The sequence below is a fragment of the Pholcus phalangioides genome, unplaced genomic scaffold (genome assembly GCF_987345545.1).
Source record: "Pholcus phalangioides strain wild (caught in Gottingen) unplaced genomic scaffold, Ppha-v1.0 ptg000010l_1, whole genome shotgun sequence".
Classification (NCBI taxonomy): Eukaryota; Metazoa; Arthropoda; class Arachnida; order Araneae; family Pholcidae; genus Pholcus; species Pholcus phalangioides.
The window spans coordinates 36,236,255-36,249,896 of NW_028301603.1; positions in this window are offsets into that span (position 1 = coordinate 36,236,255).

A 13,642-nucleotide genomic window follows, 5' to 3' on the forward strand; every position below is an offset into this window, starting at 1 on the left:
TATACCGGGTGACTCGAAATGTTATGCCGTCCGCTAAAGCAGTTTTTTTTTTGTTCTTTTTTTTGCCTTGTAGCATTTGCAGCGAATTCACAATGACACTAACAATTTTAAGGGAATTAAAATTAATTTAATACTCTAGAATACTTTAAGACATTCATTTTTAAAAATATTGTTGGTGCTGCTATCTATCATCAAAATTATAAGTGCCTTATGTGGTGACGGCGAAGCTCAGGTATAGAAAACTGAAGCTCCTTATAAACAAAGCTTATAAACTGACCTGTAAGATCAAACTTCCGGTTCACTAATTCTTTCAAGATCCAAGGAGACATAAAAAACAAAGGACCTCTACACAAGCAGATGACAGGTAAGATCGTAAAGCGGGGTTTTCCTAGGAGCAGGTTTCCTGTGCCACGCGCAACGTGATTTGCCCAGCGCGACACGCCGTCCACTCACCAATAAGAAAAGCAGCGCATGACTGTTTTCCTACAGAGAGCAATACGTCTCACGACAGCGTTTTACGTCCGGCGTGATTGGCGCACTGCTTCTGGAGGAGTCAAATGCGTCGTGCGCCGCGCGTTTTGCCGATATTCTCTTCACTCTTGTGTGTTTTCTTTCCCTTCCCTTCAAACCGGCGTATGCAGACGACAGAGTAGCTGATGCCAAGGCCATACACTATAATATAGCCGCCCTGATCTGATGCGCCACGCTAGGAAAACACAAACGCGTAGCGTAATTATGTAACACGTTTCTGTCGGCGCGAAATGGTCTAATTCGGTTCACGCTGCGCAACAAATATATCCCTAGGAAAACCCGGCGTAAAGAGTGAATTTTTAGTAATTTTAGTATACTACACTTTATAGTAATGTGCTGCCATCTAATGTCAAATTTAAAAGTGACTCTTGTGGTGATGATGAAGTTCAAAGTAAAAAAACTATATTCTTTATTCCGCTCAGTTCCTTATAAACAAAGCTCGTGAACTGAACTGGAAATCCAAACTATAAGTTCGGTTATTTTATTTGAGCGTAAGGAGGCGTCCAAAACAAAGAACCCCCTTAATGAGCAGACGACAGATAAGAAGTCGGTTCCCTACGAGTTAAGCTCACAAACAGAACTGGGAGTTCGAACTGCCAGTTCAGTAATTTTTTCAGGACATAAGGAGACGCCCAAAACAAGGAACCTGGAGAGAAGCAGACGACAGAGATTATGTTACTGGAGGGAGCAGCATCCAGCCATCGCGACTGCAGCGACATCAAATGCACGGAAATTACGTGACTCGGTGAAAACAAACTTCCCGCCTGGCAATTTTTCCCATAGAAATGTACAGTTCGGTCTCTAAATATTGGGTTTTAAAGATTTAAAAAAAGGATAGAGAACTCATCTAAAGGTGAAAAAAGATTAAATTATTTATTTCATTATGAGGAATTATTTCTTTCATCATTTCTTGAATTTTCCTTCATTATTTCTTGAATATTCTTTTATTAATTCTGCAATTATTTTTTTTATTAACTATTATTTCTTTCATTACTTCTGAAATAATTGCTTTCATCAATTCTGGATTTGTTTCTTTCATTAATGCTGAAATTATTTCTTTTATTAATGCTGGAATTATTTCTGTCATTGATTCTGAAATTATATCTCATTAATTCGGGAATCGTCTCTTTTATTAATTTTGGAATTATCTCTTTTTCATTAATTTTGGAATTATCACTTTTATACATTCGGACAATATGGATGATCGAAAAAATAAGTGAAAATTATGTGGTCTTCAGATAGGGTTACCAGATTCAAAACTGAAAAGGAGGACGCCTGGTGCGAACCTTAGGCAGTGCCGTTTTAACGTATGATTCCTCCCCCCCCCCTTCCCGGGCCGTACACGAAGGTCCTCAAGAGAAGAGGTGCCTCAGAAAAACGAGACGTAGTTGAATTTTTCAGGTACGGCCTCCAAAAAATATCTTGCTTCGTGGGCCTATGATGCTATTACGTCAGCCCTACTCTTGTGGGGGGTCATGGAATTCCAGTGCTCTATTCCTTTACTTCTATTAATTTACACTAATTACACAAAAATAGTAATAAAAAAATTCGAAAAATGACCAAAGCTATCGAATTGTAATGTATATTTGATAAAGAGATGATGAAGCGCTTTAAAAGTATGACAACATTTTATGACTGTTGAATATGATTCGAGCCACGATGTCAGCAGTTGGACCAAGCGCTAGTTATTATTATTAGTTTATGAATTTTGTTAGTTTAATTTAAATGCCATTCCCTCTCAATGTATCATGTTTGATTACGATCCAGACTATCAACGCGTTCCTGAAATAATAAAAAAAATTAGCGTAATAGTTAAAAAATCATTTCTTTGTGAAAAAAAAATCCTCCTTCAAGATTAACGTCCGTAACTCGGGGAGCAACTACATAAAAAAAAAAATTTGCATTGGGCCGCAAAATTCTCCTAAGCCCGGACCTGTCTCCCATTTTTGAATTTAAATATCGCAGGGAATAATGCAGTTACAAGCATCTAATTTGTTTGTTGGGCTCAGAAGAGAACAACTGTCTAATTGGAAGTTAGAGGACGGGGGAGAGGGTGTGGATAACGTATAGAAATCTTCATTTTTATTTTGTGTACACTGTATTTTTGTCCTCAAAACACGTACAGGGTGATTTCTGGTCACATTTTGAGAATTTTTAAAATTAGAACCATACCCCACTACAGCGAACAATTGATAAATAAACGCTGTACCAACATTCCAAGGAGAAACCATTAAATCTTAGTATGACCATAAAGTGGAGGAGGGAGCAGGTGAGTCTGGTGCCCCGGGCGCATTACAAAAGGGGGCGTGAATTTAACCATTCAACCTATCTTTCAGCATTACGGTGGGGGTGCCTAAATGAGTGGTTGCTCCGGCTAACCAAGTATCCAGTTGCGGCCCTGGCAGTAGGTATCTTATTTCTGACGAATCACCGTTATATTGGATATTTTTCTTTTAGATACATTCTCGAGTTGGTAATTTGCACCTGGTAGCATTTCTTTTACTTCTATAGATAAAGCTACACAGTTGATCCACCAAGGGCGTAGTCGGGGGGGGGGGGGACTTGGGGGTCTGGTCCCCCCCCCGAAATGTGAGAAAATGACCGAAAAAAGGGAAAAAGATGGCCAAATCCATTGTTCTGTCACTTTGGTCCCCCCCCCCGAAATGAAAGTGGTCCCCCCCCCCGAACGAAATTTCTGGCTACGCCCCTGTGATCCACTAATGACCACAAAAATCATGTCCTTATTCTGTAGAACTTGGTTTACTGCATGGGCCCATCGGGCACAACCAAGTGTCAAGTGACAATTAGATCTGGTTCCGATTTTCAAGAGTAAATATGCAAATAGGCAGGTAGGAATTTTTAGCTAGGTAGTAGTGCCTTTTTTAGAAAAATCACTTTGTATGTGGGCGTATGATAATGTTAAGACAGCCCTGGGCGTACTTTATGAAAATTGTGAAATACTAATCTCAAAAAACTCAGCAAAATAATGCGGTCTAGTTTGCAATATCATTAGTTTCTCATCTTTCGTGTGATTCTTGTGATAATGATCTTCAACTATGCAATCAAGTGCTCTTTCAATTTCAGGATGTTCTATCGGATGATCGATATTGAAAAAAAATTTTACATTCAAAAAAAAATACCATATGATATCTTTTTGTGGTGCCCCTTTTGTACGGATGCACTAAGCACGTGCTTATTTTGCTTAATGGTTAATCCGGCCCTGTTGACTGCGCACATGATTTCTCTGGAATGAATATTTCAAACAAATATTTCCATACGTATTTTAGTTCACTTTTTCAAATTCATAGTAAGGCTACAACATGAACCTATATCCTTGATACATGTAGCTATTATTGTTGAAAACGATGTGAAAGGTTGTTTCAACTGTGATTCATTTTTGTGTGGCTACTCCCTCATTAGTACTTTTATCCGCATGAAGAGAATAAAATTAATAAAACTGCTTGCTACCACTTTTCGCGATTTTTATCATTGTAAGAATGCGTATTTTGGGAGCTACAACTGACATTTTCTCAATGAAACCATAATCATTTACACAAAAAAAACTAATTTGGAAATAATAAAAATTCCATCCAGTAAAGAGTAACTTGATGACATTGTGTCGTCTTCAAGCGCAGAGTTTACATTGATTGAAAATAATTTATTCCATTTTTTTACTGTATTCTATTACGTTTATTTTGCTCTTTCGTTAGTTTCATAAATTAAAAATTAATCAAATTAAATTCAAACATATTTATATACTTCACAGACAATTTTTAAATAACTATCTTCTAATGGGAAAACGGGGGGGGGGGAGTAGAAAATTAGCTATGGGAGTGAGAAAGGGTTGAAAGGGCGCCATGGACAAAAAAAAGGTTGAGAACCACTGTTCTAAACGGTATCCCATTGTGTACTCACACTGTGTCACATAGTGTATCGCGCTTCCCGAATGGCCGCATCTACACGCGTTGGCTGGCTGATTTTGAACCTCTGCATGTATTCAACGAATCTACCGTGTTCTGTGAGGAACATTACTATTCCCTCTCCCCATGACTCGGCAGACATTTCGAGTGGGAACGTTGTAAGCGGGATCCGCTGTATATATTTCGACTGTTCTCAATGGAGTTAGGTTAAAGCTTGTTGTCTGTGGTATGACCTGGGCTACGATGGGCATAAAATGACAAAAAGTTCCTGCTGTCATTATTGCGAGTTGCATGCGGAATGGACCTCGTTGAGATGGCCCTTGCAATCATTGCGAAAATATTGCGTTTGACTCAATGTGGGGTCATGGGCCAGAATATTCTGGTCTAAAGTAAATACTACCTGAATGAAAAACGTACGTCACAGTTCCCTGGTATCATTAGTTTTTCCCTAGAAGAAAGACCATTATTCTGACCGAGTTTGATGCTTCTTTTCAAAGCGTACCGGGTCTGTTGATTCCCATAAGTTTCCCTGTTCTATACTGATCCGCATAGACGATATGATTCTTATGCAGTTAAAATGTTGTACAGTGATATCCCGTTATAACGAACTCCAAGAGACCGGAGAAATCAGTTCGTTATAATGAAATTTCGTTATAAAGGAATTTCAGGTTCTTTGAATTGTGCCTATGTAAACTTATTTGAGGGATTAGAAAAGTGTTCGTTAAAAGATTTTAGCTGTAACGGTATTCGACTGTATTACACCCGGATGTCCTTCATACAGCGTTTCAAACACTGCATCAGTTAATGCAACCTCGAATTGTATTATGTAAATGACTATTAAAATTAATTTTTTCATAAAAATGTAAACATTTTTTTATAATAACCGATGCACAATAATGATGAACTGCACTCAAATTATTTTTAGAATATATTTTTTAACACAAATGATTTTAGTTTCACTCCTAATCGGGATATGTAATTGATTTCGAATCGCTCAGTGTAATGATGATATTTGGTAATAGATGGCAGCACAACCTGTCCTAAAATATCCTCTATAACCAGGGGATAAATGTTTGTGTTGCCGGAAACCATTATATATATACACCAATAACAGGAGAGCCATTTACCCGTTACCAATTAGATTTCCTGTGTTTTATGTCCGGATACACCATTATGTTATCATAGGGTTACCAGACATCCGGTCGCCCTTTTGTCCTCCTTTCAAGGTTTTTCCCAGAATTAAACTTTTCATATATAGGGAATTTTTTTAACACTAAAACATACATCCATGGCCCCCACATAAGGGGGCGCTGACAGGGCTCTATCCCTGGGGCCCGGGATGGTTATCACCATTTGTTTTTACTTTTTTACGCTATAAATTAACTACAAAAAGGGCCCGTTAAAAGTCTGACCGAGGGGCCTGCAAAAGATCCCAGCCTAGGGGCCCCGCTACAGGATGTGGGGGCCATGCATACATCTCTTCATTGAGATTAAAGTTTTAGTGTATTTTCCCCCTTTACGTTTATATGATCCGACCAATCGCTGTCCAAACTCCCAGAGCAAAAGAACCCAAAATTTGCCTCCATTCCGGGCAAATGCTATTCTAACCACGGCCCACCTTGCTCCAACGTTTTATGAAAATGCCAGTCCGAAAAACAGCTCTGGAAGAAGAAAACCACAACATCCATTTCGAAAATAGCATAAATGGAGTGGCCATTTGTCTCTACATTGTTGCGAATTGAGTGGCCATACGCCCCGCATTGTCCCGTATTTTCCGGCATAATCGTGGTGTCTTCTTTGTTCTGACTGTTTTGGAAAAGAATGCCCGGTTTTTGCCGTTTTTTATTCTAAGTTTTCTTGAATTGATTATTTAATCGAAAATATTGATACAAGTAATTTGCAACGGTTTTATTGAATGCAATATTATCATATTTGCATTTCGTTTGCGTGATCATCACCCTCATCACCCCTTATAGATCCGCGTGTGCGACAGGTGCGGTCGCACCGGACCCCGCGTTTTTGGAGGCCCCGCATTCACAGTAACAATAACTACTTTCGCAAATTTTAAATTTTCATCGATTCTGAAATTAATTATTTAATTTATTCTGCATTTTCATCAATTCTGGAATTCTGAACTTTCATTACTTCGGGGAAAAATTAATTTTCATCAAGTCTGGAATTATCAACTTTAAATTCTGAAACTATGTCTTTCGTATATTCTAAATTTCCATGATTTCCATTTTCTGAATTTCCGATTCCTCCTTATCTTAAAAAATCGAGGATAAGGAGCCCCGCTACTATTTGCTCACTAGGCCCCGCGTCTGCTAAGGGCGGCCCTGGTAGGGGGGGGGGGTTGTTACCTCTTCAGGATGCAAACAACACTCAATGCTGATTCCTATGGCAAGTCACCTCTGTCAAAAAACAAACGTCCTGATAGAAAAGAGTTTTAACAAGGCTATGACAGCTTTCAGAAGTGCCAATAAATGCAACAAAAGACAAGGCCAAGGGAAACCTTGACATGCTCCAGGCAAAGGCAATAGAGCAATAAAACTGACCAAACTATGGAGCCAATTCACGGTCAGAGAAGGGATTTAGATATCAGAGTATTTGTTTTTTTTTTCTGTTTTTGCTATTTTCTAGCGGTTCTGTTATGGTTGGGAGAAACTACTTGTGTTAGCCATTTTTTTGTCAGTGTAGTGGCGCCACCTGTTGCGGGAATAACGAAAAGTGGTGTTTCGAAAGGTGTGCGCATGCGTCACTCTCTCTCATCTTTCAAACTTCGTAACCCTTGTCATTGTAATTAATATAATTCGGACCTTTTTACGATCTGGCTTTATCAGGCTAGGAAGAGGACCTACTTCTCTCTCAGAATAATATTTAGTACAAAACAATGTAAAACACTATATTAATTGCCATCTCATCCAAGCTCACGGGGGTTCCCCTTCAAAACCTCTTCAATGACCCTAGGGCCACAACTACGGGGAGTAGGGGTATTTGGCGCACGGCACCGGATCTGAAAGGGCCATGCTGCGTGTATGTGTGGTGAACCAAACGTGAAGTCTGTTTCTGAGTAATTAAAGTTATAGTGCTGCCATCTATTTTTCGAACTATGAGTTAAGTGTACTGGTTGAATATTTGTGAAACAAGAAATTGACCAAGAACTCTGAAAGGATATATATATGTGTGTGTGTGTGTGGTCTATTTATTATTATTTTCATTTGTCTCCACTATACGTAGGCGATTGGAAAAATTGCTCCATGCGCACATGGATCATAGCGTATGTTTGTAACATATTCGTAAACATGGAAAGTAAGTATACCTTCTGACCTCCTACATAGCCTGGCAGCTTGTTAATCATAACCTATGCGAGAAAAAGTAAGTCTGGTTTTGCCTTGGCTTGAAAATGCCAAAAAAAAAAAAAATCAACGAAAAAAATTGATAAAATAAACCAAAATCATGATAACTAAAAACAGATTTTTTTCCAATGCTATGATATTGGTTCCATCCTTACTTTGCGAAAGCGATAACAATATCCGAATGATGACATTATCCGCGATTTCAACACTTAAGCGACACATCAACTGTAATAAGTCCTCTGTTATGAGTAAGAATCGGAAGTAAGAATTAAAGTTCTAATTTGGGCTCTGGATTAAATTCGTGGCACTTTTCTCTCAGCAACTGATTCGCAATTGATATCTCCATGCAGAGATACGTCCTGTCGATGGTAAGAAGCATAAGCTATGGTTATAGAGGAGAAATGATATCTATAATGAGAGGGTATCCAAGTTATTGATTGCATAACCAAGGTGATTAACGAAGTGAATTCTCTCTTCCGCCGTACCGCTATTTCCCGTCTCGGGTTTCGGGGGATACAGAAATGCGAATTAAGATGCCACCAAATACCACGTGAAAATCTCCGCATCCTGTAATCAAGATCCATCCCGCTCCGCCGAAATGTTGATCAATCAATTCGAAGCCAATAAATACATTGCCATTACGCATTCAGTTCTGCAACGAGAGTACATCGCATCTTTCATTTGCTTCCTAAATTCCAGTCTAAAATTCCGTGAACGTTATCGTTCAGAAAATTCAGTTGTGAGGTTTCTGCGTACAGTAACGTTAATTCTTCACTCCTGGATTATATAAAAATGAAATCATGAGGAAAAATGATCGAATAGAGAGATTTTCTTCAGATATTAGTGCCAAGATCAACTTCGGAAAGAAAAAAAAGATTGTCTTCACCGGGAATCGAACCCTGTTTTTCATACCGGGCACACAAGTGCACTAGCTCTAAGACACTAGAGACAATAACATAACGTAACGTAACATTCCGCTGTTGGGAATGATCGTCAAATGTAGGAAGTTATTTGAAGGCTGGTCGAAGCGAACGACCAAAGCGTTCCAACCCCCCCCCCCTACCCCAAGGCACAAAGAGGACTTTGACCTTTGAAGACCGGAGACACCCCGCTTCCCATCTCGGAGAGATATCGAAGCGATCCCGGAGGATGGGTGTATCCGGAAAGTTTTATTATAAACAACAAAATATTGCCTCAGACGAATTCAACAAAAAATAAAATATATATAAAGACGACCGTCAATCTAAAATCACATAACAGATGATTAAAATCGAAACCATAAATGCCAATAGGCAATCAAATTATACCGATGATGGCAAGTAGTTCCTCCCATTTGCCAAGAAAATGGACATAAGAAGGTGGCACAAAAAGAGTCCATCTTCTTTCCCGATCTTCCAATCAGGCCAGGCATACATTGATCGAAGAACACAGACAATCACAACACGCGTAGGCTTAGTAAATTGTTCCGAAAGCAAATACATATTAACGAAGAAACATCGGGCCAGGCTGGGGCCAGTGGATAGCCGGCCTATGCCACTGGGCCTTAAATAAAGACCGGCAACGAGATTTCTCGATTTTTAATCTACGCTATATACATAAAATTGATTTTCTGTGTATGTGTGTGTTCTCTATACAAATCTACAATTTTAGATCGATCGTCGCCAAATTTTGCGTATATACCAAATGGGACCCGACTTGAACGATAGGCTACTTTAAAATTTTGTCAGAGCAGAGCAAGTGCCCGAAATGGGCAGAAAAAACTGTCAGGCAACAATGGTTTTTGGACTTCAGCAAACACTTTCCGAAAGTTTACTTTATTTACCGTGGTTCCCTAGCAATGCGTTTCAGACGTGTTTTATTCCTTTACAATGGTTTGTCACTTCTCTAATCCTGTTAGTACATATGTATATGTATAATAGTTTATGCCTTGGTTGGCCACATTTTCAATACTCCCAGTAATGAGGCGATTTGAATAGACGTCATAATCATCATCAGCATCGCTTTGAGGGTCAGGAAAAGGGTGATCCGCATAGAAATCAGTGTTAGAATTGCCGATTTTCCTGTAGAAATGCGGAATTTTGGTGGGGTTTTCTGTCACATCAATAATTTTAAAAATTGTATTGAATTCTAGATTTTTGAAATATTGAGTTCGCTCTATATATATATATAGAGATATACGAAGCCCAGGAGATTAAATATGAAGTAATTAGCTCTGGACCTACTTTTGAGTCGGATATCCATGCAATAATATTAATTTGAACTTTTTATTTATGTCTTCTCAAGCTTGAAAATTAATTTCTCCCTATATTGTCTTTTGATATTCAACTGCATACATTCATATAGTTCAGGCTGTTTTAAAATTAATTATGGGCCCCGTAAAGTATACCGTAGAAATTCCATAGCTTTAATTAAGCATTTTTGGACGCAGAAACAGGCAGAAGTAGATAACTTGTAGTTCGGAGAGGGGGGGGGGGAGAACCGAATTACCTAGGCCCCTTGAAAAGGGGGGGGGGGAAATATTCATTTCTATGCTTCTTTAAATCTAGATTTGTTTATTTCATGAAGTCGCCATATTGGTTAACTAAGACACGGTTTGTATCGCACACACTCCCTCAAAGAAAGAGGGAGATATCACGTGATCCAAAAAGCCTCATGATGAAAACTCGGGCAGCGCCGGGTATTATATCTAGTTTCCTATATGTATTTGTTTTTCCTTTCCAATCGAGAAAATCGCCGGTATTAGAGTAAGCCTACGGGAAAGAATATGCGGTGACTTAAGTGTTATTATTGTCAATTTTATTTGCGAATCTTCAAAAATGAGTGAGCTCAAGCGAACTTCTTTGGCATCGTCACTGGCCCATGTTTACAATAGCTCACTTCCCTCTGTTCTCAACAGATGGCGACGCTGTACGTAAGGAAGTTACCACACGATATTGGCTCCCCATGCTCTCCTTTTGTTTTTATGGAAAAATTGCAAGCCTTAAAAAGGAATATTGAATTTTTTTCTAATTTCACTCTCTCTCTGTTGCCCTCAATTTTGTTCTCGAATTTTTTGAATATTTTTATTTTATTCAACAAGAGTTTGTTTTTGGATTTTAGTTGCTTTTTATATACAATGATTTTTTTTAATTCTAACAACAACATGCAAAATTTTCAAAAACCAAAATTTATCCAAATTTTGTGCCATGTGAACTTTTTTTAAAAATCATTTTAATGAGAAATCATCTTGTTGAAGCACTTCAACGTTAATACGAATGGAAAAAAATAACATACAGATACACAAAAACATGGACGTGGTGCAATTTTTATTTCCAGACCGCACTTTCGGAAAGGTTGACTGCGTTTATTGCACTGATGTTTGCACGAAATATTGCCCCCACCCCCGATCGTAAAAGGTGTTCATAAATACTATGAGTACACTATATCCACGCCTCGTACACGTTTTCATTTTGACATTTCCGGAAAGCATGTCTGTAAATACACATAATACACGTTAATACACACGAATAAAATTTTCAATTTGAAAAAAACTTCTGAAAACTCATGTAAATTATTCAGTGGTATAAATAATTTGAATAAAATTTTTTTTCGATGGTTGAAATTTCGAATTTCGGAAAAATTAATGTTGAGATTTGCATAAAGAGGAATAAGATTATCCACACATCAACGAACATAACACATGAAAGTTCGTACCTACGGGGACATACAGTGTTGCCCCACGTCTGCCAATAATTCCTCCTCCCCCCGATATTTTATATATATTTTAGCAATTATCCTGTTCCGTGGAAAATAGATTTTCCGCTGCTAAATTATCATCTAACCAAGAAGAAAGTTTTCTTCGGTGAGTGACATAATTTATTTGGCAATTTTCCTCGAGAACTCTCTCTTGGTGGCGCTAAAGTTAATTGGTTGACTTTCTTGATGCCTAGGTGTATGTGGGAACACGAATGTTGCGTGGTTTTCGGGTGAGAAAACTCGGAGGTAAAATCCCGTAACCCGAGTTGATGTAAATTGCAATTAATATCGCGCAATGAGTTTTCGGTTGGAATTGCTCTCAGGTAAATTTTTTTTTCTTTCACTCTCCTCTCATTAGCCTATCTTCTTCTTCTCTCCAATCATTTCTGCCGATATCGGATCTTCATAATCGCATTTGGCCGCATCACCGGCTTTTACCGTCTCTTGTAGTGAGATTAATTGTAGGTTTTAATTCGTCTATCTTAGGAATTAAATTTTTTTTTCCTTGGTGATGTTCACTAGAAGAGTTTTGCTTCTCGAGATAACGAATAGAAATGATGGTTTTTGTTTTTGTAGGAACATTTTATGTTTACAAACGCCAGGTGGTGCCCATCCGCTAACAATCGTTCTTCGCTAGTGAAATTCAATAGACGTGATGCAAATTTTTTCAAGCCAGAAAAGGTACAAAAAAATCAGCGCGAGAATCTCGCGCGATAGAAGCGAAACTTATAAGTTTGGCATGACTATATTCACTTCAATTACATTTAATTTTAGTTATTTAAAATTGGTTTAGTAATTTTAAATAAAATTTACCTTGTTGACCCCTCATCTTTTTCAAACCTCCCCCCCCCCCGAATTTGACTCACTTGATCTAATACAAATACAAATACAAATACAACGCCACAACAGGCAAATTGCCCAACGAGGTGGCTGACTTAAGAACATCATGGATCCCCGAGCCCCTACCTACTACTGCTACACCACACATGCACTCCCCCCCCGCGGAACCCCCCAACGAATCGGTACATGCGGGAATGTGCGTGTACGTGTAGTGAAACCTGACGTAAAGTTTGTTTCTGTGTAATGCTTGTTATGTGTAGTGCTGTCATCTGCCCCCAGTTTTACTAACTATGAGTGAAGTGTTATGGTTGAATGATTTACCGTTGTAGGACTGTTGCTCTCTGTGGCGAGACTTTTTAACGGGGAGATCGGCTCGCATTTGCGCCTTGAAGTTGGGAACCACAGAAAACCAACTTCAGCCGACCACCACTGTGGGGTTCGAACCCGGATCCTCGCATCACGAGTCCGGCACTATAACCACTCGACCACCACAGCGGCCCCCTTAACTGACCCCTTAATTGACCCCTTAAACCGCAAGACACCATCCGTCCCGTAAAGTTTTAACGAGTTTGGCGTCATATGAAATCATAATTGAATCCGCTGTAAATCCCATGTGTGGCAGATTTTTTCACTAACAATTTCAGGCGATAATCGGGGTTTGTTCTAAATCGGAGGGGGGGGGATCTTTAGTACACGAGTGAAGAGTAAGAAGAGAAAGAAAAAAATGATGCGCTCTATTTTCTCTGGGTGACAGCGTAAGAGACAATAAGGAGTTGCAATGTGACGTCACAACACTTGCGTCCACGTGCGAAATATATTCTCGTGCGACCAGGGTTGTGCGACGCGTAATAAACTGTCTTTGTCTCTAACACAAAATCGTCTAAAAGGATAGGATACAGGATAGCACCGGGAAAGTTTTGAGACTCAATATACAAACTAGATCGAGAACAATAGTTTTTGTTTTGGTAAGGAATTTATTATAATCACACACACACACACACATAAGCAATTGATGACTTGCAACTGTGACCAGTCATTCTTTGCCAATGAAATGTTAAAAAAAGAGTAAAAAATGCAAGAAAAGAGCAACCACACTAAGGATCAGTATTTTTATTAAATATTATCGTAATACTTGTACGAACTACATACAAATGGGCATGATGTCAAACAATGAACTGAGGCCCCGTGAAAGTCTAATAAAATTTATGTTAATTGCTGTACGGAATCATCCCGTAACCCTCAAGTTCAAGATTTATCAAG